Here is a 14,488-nt window from a genome sequence, read left to right as displayed (position 1 = left end):
TGACCAAAGTCAAATTTATTCATTTTAAACTCAAATTTCATCATTTTTCACAGAATTTCATATTTAAGCTTTCCGGCTACGCGCCCGGACTGCGCACGCAAATCGAGGTAACTCTAAATGAGGTTTTCAAGGCCTCGGAAGCACATAATACAATTAAAAACCGGTGATGACCCTTTGACTTGTCACATGAAGCAAGTGTTTTATTACTTTTTTTTTTTCCGTTTGGAAGACCAGACGAGGATTTGGATAGCCACATTGTTTTAACTCCATTAAATTAAACTAATTTTCGTATCTTTGATTTTATAATTTTATGTTTACAAGTTTGTAAATAGAAATTCTAAACTAGTGATAACGTCCAATAACGAACCGTGTGGTCTCTTGGAGAAGGAGATGGTCAAACAATAGGAAACGTGTTTGAACCATAACTTGTATTAAATGAAAACAAAATAAATATGACGATACAAAGAGAAATAAGCGAAACAAAAACATTACTATTTGTATTTTTGTTAAAAAATATTGTGAGGTATTACTCTGGTTTATCACTTTTCTTTAGCCATTCATTATTCAAAATTTACTGATCCGTTTATTTTAAATTTGCGTTACGTAAAGACTTATTAAAGGAAAAGTAGTGTTCTCTAGAATTCGTTACTCAAATGATCACTCAATTATCTCAAATTATCTGTTAAAGTCATTTTTCTTTCGTTTGTAATAACAAAGTCACTTAACTATGCATATAGCACTCAGAAGGTCATTCAATTAGATTTTTTAAATTTTTGATTGTTAAATACCTATTTTACCCTCTAAATTATCAATTTTTTTTAACTTTTTAAATATCATAAGTTTTTTCTCTTTTTAATATACATTGTGGACTTACCTATAGAAAAATATATTTTATTTATAAAATAAAAAATTAGTTTTCAACTCATATGATGACAGAATAATAATTTAATTAAGCATAACTTTCAACCATATATAATGTATATTATAAAATATCTTTATTTAAATAATTATTTTTGTATTACATGCATGGAATATATATTTTACAACCTTTTTTTCTTTCATTCTTAAATGTGCAATTAATTTTTTTATTTTTTGTTATTAATACTAAAATTATTACGAACAAATTATTCTAATTAATATTATGCTCATTAATTTGTTATTCTAGCAGTATATATGTTTAAATACTTTTTATTTTTTAATTTATAAATAAAATTTATTTATTATATAGGTAAGTCCATAATATAAATTAAAAAGGGATAATCATAATATTAAAAAAGTTAAAAAAATAAATAAAAAGAAGATAAATGTTTATAATGTAGTGAGTAAAATAGGTATTTGACAATCCAAAATTTGAAAAATCTAGTTGAGTTACATTTTTAGTGTTATAGGCATAGTTAAGTACGTTGTTGTTACAAAAGAAAGAAAGGTGACTTTAGCAAATAATTAAAATTTGAAGTTTATGCATTCTAAATTCTACCGAACTCACAACTCGTTATAATTACTGCATCTTCAACTGGTGGAACTGGCCTCCCCGTTGCTCCCCCCCCCCAATTCAATGATATAATACAATATCTAAGCAAAACCTACGAAATTCGTTCGTATCGTTGTTAATATTCTAGTTGTGCTCCGATCTCTATCTATTTACAGGACTCATTAAATGTTGAGGGATCTCATTTATCTCACGACATTCAAATATATTTGCTCGTGAGTCACAATATTATCCATTGTGAACCAACAATTCTTCTCTCCTTTCTTTTTTTTTTTTTTAATTTTTTGTTCTTTTTCTTTCTCTTTATAGTGGATGATTATTGGTGGCTAAGGTGTAAAGAACCTCCTCCTAGCTATTGTTTGGTTCGTAATCGCGTATTTCATTTGGATTCTCATTCACACGCGTTGTAAGACCATAGAATTGGCTTCTAATTTCTCTTTATGGAACGCCGGCCATCTTAATGACCACAAAACTGTGGCACTCCAATATTCAACCACATTATGTTCTCCTCCTTATTAATATATGTATCAAATAAACTTTAAACCTCAGATCCGTCGCTGATTAATATATGTATCGAATAATTCCGTCTACCAAAATTTAAATAGATAAAAGAAGTAATTTAATAGTTTTATCTTGACTGCAATTTGAACCTGAAACCTTAAGGTTCTTCATCTACTTTATAATCAATGTGTTATACTTAGTATTTTAAAAGGCGTTTTCGGGGCGAGCCGCACCAAAAATACCCCGAGACGATGGTGTGGGGCGAAACTCTCAAGAGGCGTACGCACAACAATTCGGATATATGCCTGGGCATTTGAGGTGCATTTTTGTAGTGAGGCGTAAGCCCTAGAGATTTTTTAAAATTAAAACAAAATTTGCTGAATAATTCATATAATACCTAAATTCTAAAAATTCAACTTGTAATTACTCAAAAGTTTAAAATGGAACTGAAATACTAAATTTAAAAATCAAGATCTATTTTATTGTTAGAAGCACTAATTTATGGTCTTTTTTAATTTTTTATCTTTTCCACTAGTCTGCTACTATCTCTCACAAGCAACGTATAGTCAATTATTTTATTTATTTATTTGCAAATACAAAGAGAATTTCATTCTTCTTCACAACAGCAAGTTCAAAGTTCAAATTGCAGGTTAGCTATCCTTTTTGTTCCTCCATGTAGAAAATATTATTCTTTTCAACTCAAGTTACTTATGCTTTTAAGTAACGTATAATGAATTGTTTTGACTAATTTTTTTTTAGTGGGGATGGAGCACATCTATATATATATTTCACATATATATAGTTTTCTTCATTTTTTTTTATGCAATTTTAACTATTTGTAAATATTTACTGTAATTATATTATTTTATGAAATATCAAAAATTAAATGCCCATGGGACTTACGCCCCGTGCTTCAAGGCTTACGTCTCGCTGAGGCATATGTAAAACGTCTCGCCTTACGCCTACGTCTTTTAAGACACTAGTTATACTCTTAGGGGTCATTTGGTACGTGGACGAAATTATTCCGGGATATAAATCCCGGTATTATAATTCCTCGACTAATTTATCTACCTGGGAGCGTGTATAAAATAATTTCTAATTTGATAGGATAAGGTGAGATATCCATTATTAAGTCTGGGGTAAATTTTATATTATATTTGATTGACGGTATAACTTTATCCTGGAATAAATTTATATTGCCAATCAAACAGAATATAAATCTCACACCTTATCTCAACTTATCTCCCGTACCAAACTACCCCTTGATGCTTTTGGGAGGAAGGAGTCTTAAGAAAAGTAATCTAAGGGACAAATTAAAGAAGCTTAATTGCTGTCTAACGCTAACCAGGCTGTCCATTAATCATTAATAATGCAAAAAAAAAAAAAAGCTAAACAAAAAAAAGCTAAACAAAATTCGTTCAAATTTAGTAAGGTGTTTGGACAAAAAAATTGTAAATATTGAAAAAGTTAGTATTTGGAGTTAAGTTGAAAAATGATATTTTAAAATTATATTTGGACATGCATTTCACTTGAAAAAATGTTGCAGTTTTGTGAGTGAGGAAAAAAAATTCCTGAAATTTTTTTAAAAGTGGTTAAACCTACTTTTTATTTTTGGAAAACTCATTTTTTGAAAAATTTCCAACAACAACAACCCAATAAAATTTCACTAATGAAGTCTGGGGAGGGTAGTATGTATGCAGTTACCCTTCAACATTTTATGAAGAAGCACATTTTTGAAAAAAAAAATAATTATGGACAAACGGGGTCTTAGATAAGAACCTTAAAAACCAAAAATATGAAAAATTCAAACGTGAAAAAGAGCAACGGAATCTTATAGGGGGGAAGAATAGTTTATATAGTGTGTGAGTATACTTATAAGTTAGCCAAAAGCTAGTTAATATTTTTTGAGTTTTTTACATTCCTATACACTATATAAAACTATATTACCCTTCCTACTCAAGTTTTACTATAATTACATTTTATATACTCAATTACCATTTATGTACCTTTTAAGGGAATTAATGATAATAATTAGTATCCTAAAATCACTCTAACGTATCTTCCACTCCCCCCACGTTTCTCTCTCCACATCCCTGTCACGCTCCCCCGCATCCCCCACATATCTTGCAGTTAGGGCTGCTTATCAGGCGGATTGGGGCGGTTATTTACTTTTAACGGTTTGGCTTATCGGTTATCGGCTTTTAGATGTATCAATCCGCTAGCCACCCGATAAGATATCAGGCGGATTGGTATCGGTTTAGCTCTTATCGGACGGTTATCGGGCGGTTTATCGGCACAATTCATTCTATATTGCACATGACGCAATTTACCGAATTCAGCGAGGGTCCAAAATTTGCTTCGCCGTGCTTCAAATGTATGTTGATGTTGGTCAAAGAATGAGATTTCTTGCTCTTGTTTTACTGCTCCAATTTTCTTTAGATGTCGCTCTAATTTCTAAACAATCCAAGAACACCTGCCAAAATGTGTGCGGACTGACGTTTTTTTTACATGCAAGCAAACCTGCAGATGTATGTGTTAAACCCAATTTAACAGCAGATTCTACTCGTTAAACTATCTCTTGTTTGTTAAGTTTTGGTACTTCCACTGCACCTACTGGAGGTGGTAAGAATGCGTGAAGCAATCAAGTAAATTGTTTTTGGTTTGATAGGATTGAAAAGAATGCGCGAAGCAAGCAATTAAAATTTGTCTAATAGTAAATTAGTAATAGAGAATAGAGATAGAGTACTGGAAGTGGAAGAAGGGTTTTTTATTATTTAATATATATATATATATGGATAAAAATAAATTTTATATGTATATATATATATATATATATATATATATATATATATATATATTCTTAACAGGTTAATGGATTATCCGTTAAGAAGATTAAATAATCCGCTCCCAAATCAATAAGCCGTTAATAAAAAATTTCAATCTGTTCCCCGTCCGTTAAACCGTTAATCCGATACCAATAAGCCATTAAGCTTTGGTTTCGGTTTCGGTTCGGTTTTGAACACCCCTACTTGTAGTCACCCACGATTTTCTCTTCACAAAATTCAGAATTCCTCCATTAGTGCCTATTTCCTCTCTTCTTCCATAAGCATCCTAAATATTTACTCTCTTCTTCAAAAAATCACCTCTATTAACGTCTGTACTTAGCTTGATTTTCAATGAAGAAGAAAATAACTTCAAAGAGCAGCCGTAAAAAGGCAAAAGAGCTGATATTCTTACATTTGATTTGGGTGTTTTCTTAGAGAATTCACCCAAAAAAAAGTATTTGTTTGAATTGAATGTTGTCAAGGAATTGGAAATTCTCTCTACCTCTCTCTCAATCTCTCAATCTCTAATTTCAATAATGTAAAGCAAAGAAAAAGAGAGTAACAATTCCACCATTGACATACATTAAAAAGCTTTGAAGCTTTGAATTCGAATTTGGGTTTTGAAAAATCATTATTTGTTTGGATTGGGTATTGTTGCAAACAATTGGGAATATGATTTGGAGTTTATATCTCAATTTTAAGAGTGTTTCGGTGAATATTAGACTTGATTTTGGCTGAATTTCAGATTGAAAGAAGAAGAAGAAGAAGAAGAAGACATGATATACATTATATTTACGAAATTGAAGTAAAATTGTAGAAAAATTGTATTCTGCTGTTTATATAATTTTTTTATTTAACTATTGTATGAAAGTTAAACAATATTATATATAACTGAGTAGAAATAATATATGAAAACTATAGATAAGTTGAAGATAAGTTGTATAATATATAATTAGTTGTATTAAATTTATTTTTACTATGTATAACTCAGATACAAGATATATAAAAGACATATTGTATTAAATTTGTATAATAATTGTATTTAAGTTGTATGATATTGTAGTTGTATTTAACTGGGTAAAAATAATGTATAAAAATTGTAGATAAATTACAGATTAGTTGTAAATAAGTGTATACTGTATAGTTAGTTGTAATTCAATATTACAAAATCAAATGCAATGTGACTAATTCAATATTACATTCAAAGTCGCAATTGACTATAATTTCATTGAGGGTAAAATTTAATTATGTAATTTGACCAAATAACTTGTGACTATAATTGTCCAAAATATCGATAAGTTCAAAATGTCTTTGTACCAATTCTCAGTACTTGTACTGACTATTGCCATCTGTCTAAGTAATAAAGAGTCATATTTTTAAGTTGGTTACGTGATAAACCTGCAGGGTTTCGGTGCTTATAATGTAGTTTGGATTTCCTTCGCGTTACAAAAATTAATGCATGGTTAAGGAAATCAATTGGTTAAGCTGATAGCATAATCAGATAAATATTATTCGTTGAAAGACATTTGCTAAAGAAGAATTTCGTGATGCTTAATTGTGTGAATATTAGAATTAAATACCAAGAGTTGTTGTTATGTCAAATATCACAAGTTTCTCAAATTATACATGGGGAGGCAATTGAATTTTATCATCATACAACTATTTTTCAACTTTCATACAACATTCAAATAAAAAAAAAAATATATAACTACAACAGAATATAATTTATCTACAATTTTACTAGAACTTTACTACAATTTCGTAAGTACATTGTATGTCATGTCTTCTTCTTCGAGTTTCAATCTGAAATTCAGCCAAAACCAAGTCTAATCTTCACCAAATACCTTCAAAATTGAGATATAAACTCCAAACAATATTCTCAATTGTTTGCAACAACACCCCATCCAAACAAATAATGGTTTTTGAAAACTCAAATTTGAATTCAATAGGGACTGCATACGTATTTGACAAAATTGTTAATAGCTGTATTTTTATGACTTGCTCTGTGTCCACCAAGTGCTTGAAGCGAATCAAATTGCTTTTTTTTGCATGTTTTGCACTTAAAGATTTTACGTCCCAATGATTGATTCCTTTCATTATATCTACACAATTCGTCATTGTTAGTTTCTCTACTGATAGTATTGATTCTTCTTCTCTGCTTGTCTTTAATGCCATGGCTTTTGAAACTTTTTGAAAGCTAATCAGTCATGGTGAGAGAAAGTGATGAAGAAAGAAAGAAAAATTAACGTGAGAGGCGGTAGTGAGGAGAGAAAAAAGGAAAATGATGTAACTAAATCCCCTAATTTAAGGCACTAATAATAAATTATATATAATTTGTAAGTAATCCTTGTTTAGGGTGGGTAATATACAAAACTAGGACAATTATGGTAAATAAATTTCAAATATTATATAGGAAGAAAAAATCCCAAATATTTTTCAATTTATCAGCGGGTAAACACGAAATATCCATATAAGTTGTGTGCTTATATGCCAAATTAGTCTAAACCTATACTCAAACTTATTGCCATTTAGCTTATAGGAACTGTTAATTATATTATTGTAAATAGTTTTATGGGCATTTTAATTAGTTTACATTGTTAACCAATAAATATATATTGTGTATTATCAATTTTACCACTTAAAAAATATTTTTCAGCACCTAATACTTATCAACTGCTTTGAATTACCTAATCAAACGTATTTCAGTAACTTACTTCTTTTTTCTTTTCTTTTTCTCCTGGGGGTCAAGACGGAGTTAGCATTGCGTTGTATGAACGTAGTAGCTTTTGTCCAAATCTTGTAATTATATTATATTAAAAGCACGAAGGCCCTTAGCAAAATATCGTTCGTCTTTTTTACCCTTTTAAAATAAAGTTCACACTAGACAAAATAGTGAATTAATTATTTTCTTAATATTTAGCATTTTGAAGTCTATTAAAACTTTACTTATTAAAATTTTCCTTATTTGAACGACTATACAAAAAAATCTAATATTTTGCATATCAAAATCAATTGCACTTACCATACACAATATTATAATACTAAAAATATAAATGTTTACGTGTTATTTCCTAAGAGGATGTGCATATAATTAATCTATCTATACTATATTAAAAGAACGAAACTCCTATCGAAATGTCGTTCGTCTTTTTTTACCCTTTAATATTAAATTTTGCACTAGGCAAAATCGTAATTTAATTATTTTCCTAATATTTAAGACTTTAAAATTAACTAAAATTTTGATTTTAAGATCTTCCCTTATTTTAATAAGATTTTGCATCCTTTCCTAGAATTTAGGACTTTAGGAATTTAAAGTTTTATTGCATTTGTCGTAAGCTTTCCAAGTTTATTAGGAGTTTATATAGGAATTCCACAATTATTAGGACGAAAATATTCTTAATATATAGAGATACCAATTTACTGCACTTTGGAATATAAACTCCTAATTGGTGTAGACGTCCAGGTCCCAATGTCAAGATTTCAAGTGTTTGTTTTACGTAGAGGTGTCAATGGTTCGGTTCGGCTAGTCATTTTATAAAATATGTACCATACCAATTTTTCGGTTATTCTATTATGCATAATCAAATTTAGACTTTTCGAAATCGTCTCAATCATGTCGGTTTCACTTTGGTATCGGTACGGTTCAGTTAATTTTTGATATTTTTTAAAATGTCATGTAAAATTCACCAGTAAAAGTAGAATGCAATAACATGTGTTCTTTTATAGAACTTAGCAAAACTCTCTAGACATTTTTACTGTTTAAAAGATGATGAATTAAAAAACATGAAAGATGGCTAAAGTATGGATACATCAGGTATTCGACAGCAACGTAAAAGAAATCAAGTAAAAACAAAGCAAATATAAATCACACGAGTGGAAAGGTATTAATTAAGGTGAGACTCAAGAATAAAGTCTATATTAAATATTCAAAAAGATAAATCTAAATTATATGAAAGGAAACATATTCAATACATTATAGTTTGGTACTCATAATTGCTGGAATACTTTGTGTCTTCTTAATAAAGATACTTGTAATAACTTAGTTTAAGTATAAGTAGGATAATAGGTTTTAGGAATTAGTATTTTGAGTTTAATTACTTGTTGGCTTGTAATAGTTTTCATAATTCCAAGGCTCAATGAAAAATTTAATGCTTTATTAGTTTTAAGCTTACTCTATAAATATCTTTTTCACATGTAAAATTTATTCGGTACGGTTCAGTATTTTTTCGATTTATTTTTATAAAATAAAAAACTACCCTAATTATCGGTACGGTAATTAATTTATATAAAAACCTATGGTTTCTTTAAAAGAAACCTAAGAATCGGTTCGGTGCTGGACGGTTCGGTCGGTTTAGTCTGTTTTCAAATATCCATTGACACCCCTAGTTTTAAGTACCGGTTTGGTTATAAGAAAGGATATTTCGATGGCTTCATATTAGTTGGAAAAAAAATAAAAGGAGGTGTTAATACTAATAGGTCCAAGAAACATGAATTGGAATTAGATAAGAAATTAAACACCAAAAATCAAAGAAGTCTTGCTAAAATTTGTCAATTGTTCATCAAACTGGAGGCTAGAAGCTACAACGAAAAGGTCCCGGTAAATTGTCTAGGTATAATTCTCAAAAATTATTCATTCTAGAATTTGAGATATGATGAATTTATTTATGTATTAATTCTTTTTTCGAAAGTCAATGAATGAAAGGTTCAATTATTACTTCACAATATGCTCCTTTAGACTATTTTTTTATGTATGAAATTGTCGAGTTCCTTGAGTTTAAAGACCTCTTTTTTTTTTTTTTTTATGGAGCAAGTAAGGTGATCATTTTCGATGAAGAATTATTGGCAAGAGATTAAAAAATATGTCAAAGTGTGTTATGCTATCAATAGGTAATTTTCTTCATGGCTTTATCTATATTTATATCTATATTATTATAAAAGTGGGAACATCAAAAGCTAAAAGTTGAATTACTAAAATACCCTTCTAAATAATTTAAATACCCAACTTATACAAAATATAAATAAATAAGTAAATTAAAAAAAAAACTAAATTTAATTGAAGGGATGCAACCCATCGTATTAATTAGTTATGTATGTCACACCTCCTTTTTCCGTCCCCGCAAGGGGTGAAGGAGTTTTTCCAATTAAAGGATAATCGAAACGGGATTTATTTATTTATTCAGAGTCGCCACTTGGGAGATTTAGGGTGTCCCAAGTCACCAATTTAATCCCGTATCGAGGAAAAGAATGACTCTGTATTACAGTTTGCGAACCAGAAATCCGGATAAGGAATTCTGTTAACCCGGGAGAAGGTGTTAGGCATTCCCGAGTTCCGTGGTTCTAGCACGGTCGCTCAACTGTCATATTCGGCTTGTTTATCTGATTTTATACAATTATGAGCTCATGTGCAAATTTTAACTCTTTACCGCTTTTATTATTATATTTTTAAAAGAATGTGAACATCGTTTAAAAACATGTCTTTGGATTGCGTCACATGAAATGCACCCGCGATCCGGAACGTATTTTTATTCAATGTTTTGGGATTTGGATTTGGGTCGCATGAAATGCACACCCGAGTTTAAGAAGGTAAGATTATTAAAATGCGCGCCTAAAGCAATTAGCATATTATTATTTCTGGGTAAGGCCGTGGAATTTTGCTAAACGGCTCATCCCGAAGTCTAAGTAATTTTAATTAAACATTTATCGAGGGCCCCGCAATTTGTGCGTTTTATTGGGCGAGGCTCATCTCATTTATTTTAAAAGGATAATCCTAAAGTGCCTACATTTTTTCTATTGAAATTGTCTCTACAAAATGAAAGAGAAAATGATCCGGTGGACGTAGCCCATGATGGAGGCAAGAAGGGTATCACGAGGTATTTGCTCACATGCTAGGCATCTCATGTAGATGTAGTGCCCAATCTCATCAATCCTACCCCGGATGTTATCCCTTTCCCCTAACAGTTGCTCTATTCGCCGGTTCTTTAGTCCCAGTACTTGAGCATTGTCGGCGAGTCGATCCTGAAACCTCTCCATTTGTTCTTCCATTCTGGCCATCACATCATAACAGCACCTTCTGTCTGCTTGGGCATCTCGGACTTGTTTAAAGATCCGCTCCTGAAGAGTGGAGTTTGTTTCTCTTAATAGTCCAATGCTTATTTCAGAATCCCTTATGACTTGTTGTAGATGTTTTCTCCGTGCCATTGTACCTTTTGCCCATCTGACCCGCATTCTTGCTATGCAAGCCTCGGATCTCTCCAAGTTCTCTCGGCTTTTGTTGGATTCCCTGCCTTTCACTTTGATTATCTTTTTTTGGATTAGATTATCTTGAAACCAATAGTCCATTCTTATTGAGGAAACATAGTGAAGAGATAAAGAAAGAAATCTATTCAAATATGAAACTATTTGGTAGACTACAAAATCAAGCTTTTTCCATTCTTGATATTGGAAGAGGCATGATCATATTTATCTCATTATCTTTCTCGATTAATTATAGAATACTTTGTTTAGATACTTTCTGATGTATCCTAAATGGTATGGAGTTAATTAAATGACTGTTTATAAATATTAAAAAAATTAATCAAATAACTATTTTGTATAATGTAAACTCTATTTTAAAAAAATAAAAAAGGCAAACGAAACAATTAGGCTACCCTAAAACAACAAATGCACAATGTAAATTAGAAGGTGATGATGGCAAAAGTGCAAAACTTCTTCGTAATAGATTTAACTCAATTGACACGAAATATAACTCATAAACTAACTTTTTTCTCTTAACAAACGGCCTAGGAATAGACAACGAACAATTAATGTCACCTTAGTTTTAGGGATTCGTTTTACCAATTTTTTTTTTTTTTTTTTTTTTTTTAGGAATAAAGAGTAAAACTTTCATAAAACTAAAAGAAGCCAATAATATGCTGCATTCGTTATCTCTACAACAATTTTGTTTTTCCCCCCTTCAAAAAAGGTAAAATTATTATGTTAGTCCTAAATATTAGGAAAGTAATTAAATGATATGCCTAGATATTAGAAAAATAATCAAATGACTATTTTATCCAGTGTGAACTTTATTTTAAAAGGATAAAAAAGTCGAACAATATTTCGCTAAGGGTCTTCGTGCTTTTAATATAGTATAGATAAATGCTAATTCATCCAAAAATTAAGAAGACAATTAAATAACTTCGATAAGTGAGAACAAAGCGAGGAATCATAGAAAATCATCTTAGAATCTATGTAGGATATGATTTTTTCTTTTAAACTAGCTAAATATGATTAACATCATTATTTTTCGGATCTTGTATTTTTTTAATAATACATTGGTTAATATGAATATGCAATATTAAAAAGTTATATATTCATGACTATAGAGTACACGCGCAAAGCGCGTACCTTAAGACTAGTATTAAGAAATCTATAAAATATTTATAAATATTTGACTGAGCCCAATATTATATATATAACTCCCTGTCGTCGTAAGAACTTATAAACTCTGCAAATCAAGCTGTTTCATTAATCGTTGATACCGAAAACATTTTGGACTCCACGTTTCCTGCAAGCAAAGATTGCAAAGTCCAACAAATATGAATATTAGCATCCAATATGAATTTCTTGCGACCAAATGTAAAGTAAGAATGTGTTGAGAAAAAATGCAACCAATTTTTTTTTTTTTTTTTTTTGTGTGTGGAGAATTTAAGAAGGGAAAATGTACAAATTTCTCCAAATTTATACCTCTAGAAATATAAAGAACTTTTAATACCTTTTGATTGTATTTGTGTAACACTAGTATGAGATGATGTAATGAAGTGATGTGATCAATGAGAATTTATATAGCCGATCCAACTTATTTGGTATTGAGGAGTTGTTGTTATTGCTGTTGTTAATCTATTCGAAATTACACAATTTTATCATACGTTAAAATATAGTTTACCCATACCCTTGTCGTTATATTTTTTATATTTGTCGTTATTATTAATAAAGCTTCAGCTTGAAATAGGTGGACTAAACATATCAAAATTCTTCGAAAAAAGTTCATAATTATGGGAATAAAATTAGATAATTTTTTTAATAAAAGGTAAAATTACTCAATTTGGTACATCACATAAGCAAATTTGACCCGTTTCTCAAGCTAAAAATGCGAATAATATTTTAACAAATCACTTAATTACCCTAAATATTATTCCTTATTATTAAACATAAATGAATCAACTATTTGACCTTTCCTTAGGCATGAACAAATGTGCAAGAATTGTTTCCTTATTTAATTTGGAATTAATAATCAATTTGACCTTTCCTTGACGAAACCTTCATATAGTTTGAAAGTGGAACAGTCAAATTATAGTTTTATAAGGGAAATTGAGTAGTTTAAAAAATTATAAAAATGATTAAGGGCAAAAGGGTAATAACAGGTAATGGGAATGGGACCCACTAGACTGAACCGGCCGCAGAGTCAAAGCTATCGGTCTGGCCTGGCCCCACATCACGATTTCACGTGCTGAACGCTTTAGCCCCCTAGTCAATCTTCCCGCCTTGAAAGACGTGGGAAGTGGGTCCCATTTTGCTACATTCATCTGACACCTGCCAGGAAATACCACGCTCCCATTTTTAATTAATATGACATATTTGGCTTATGGATATATAATTTGACTAAATTTTGAAGCTAATTAGATTAGTAAAAATTAATATTTTAAAATTAAAATTTAAATATTTAAAAACTATACGAAAAATACTAAAAGCTATAATTTCTCTAATATAAAATAATATATTTTTTAAAATATTGATCAAACTTTACATAATTTAACTCGCGATAAGCGAAATGCGTCATCTAAATTGAAAGGAGGACTAGTGTTTTTCCCAAATTTGTCTACGCTAGATTCTTTTTTGCTCGGTGATGACACTCAATTTCGTTTGTTTGAACTTATTTATACTACCTTTTTTGCAGTAAACTGATAGATAGTCAAGTGTAAAATTTGCTAGTTAAAGATGAATTATCGTAATATAATATTTTTATTATACATTTCTTTTATTTTTGTTTTATTTTTTAACTGAAAAAATATGATTAGTAAGGCTTTGTATAACCCAAATATTTGATACAGCATATATGTTATAAAATATGACATATTAAATATATACGTTTATATATACTTCATACCTATAATATACCAAAAATATTATATAACAACATCTGAATTAAAAATATACCATATTTATACGATGTTTTAAATACCTACAATTGAGTATATTTTATAATGAAATTATACCTCAAAAATATATTTATACCAAGGGGATTTTTGGTATTTTTTTCCTATATTTTATTTTTTCAGCAAAATATACATTTAATATATTTATAATATATTATATTGTAAAAGTTTTATATAATATTAATATTCCTTCAATAAAATAAATCATTATTAACTAAAATTATACTGTGGATAATGTAAATAATTCATCAAAATATTTCACCTATTACTCTTCAGATTCCATTAATATATATTTGTATAAAATAATATAACGTAAATTATACTATGAATATTATGTACATATTTTATTAATTTATTTCACCTTAAAAGAAAATTAAAAGAAAGACAAAAGGCCGTAAAATAGGAGAGTTAGTGTGTTAGTGACTTGACTCATAGAATCTTGAATGAATATGTATAATTTCTATTAGAGTGACGAGGGCAAG

This window comes from Nicotiana sylvestris, chromosome 8, assembly GCF_000393655.2.
Source record: "Nicotiana sylvestris chromosome 8, ASM39365v2, whole genome shotgun sequence".
NCBI lineage: Eukaryota > Viridiplantae > Streptophyta > Magnoliopsida > Solanales > Solanaceae > Nicotiana > Nicotiana sylvestris.
The sequence above is the reverse complement of the archived record's forward strand: the minus strand, read 5'-3'. Positions refer to the sequence as shown.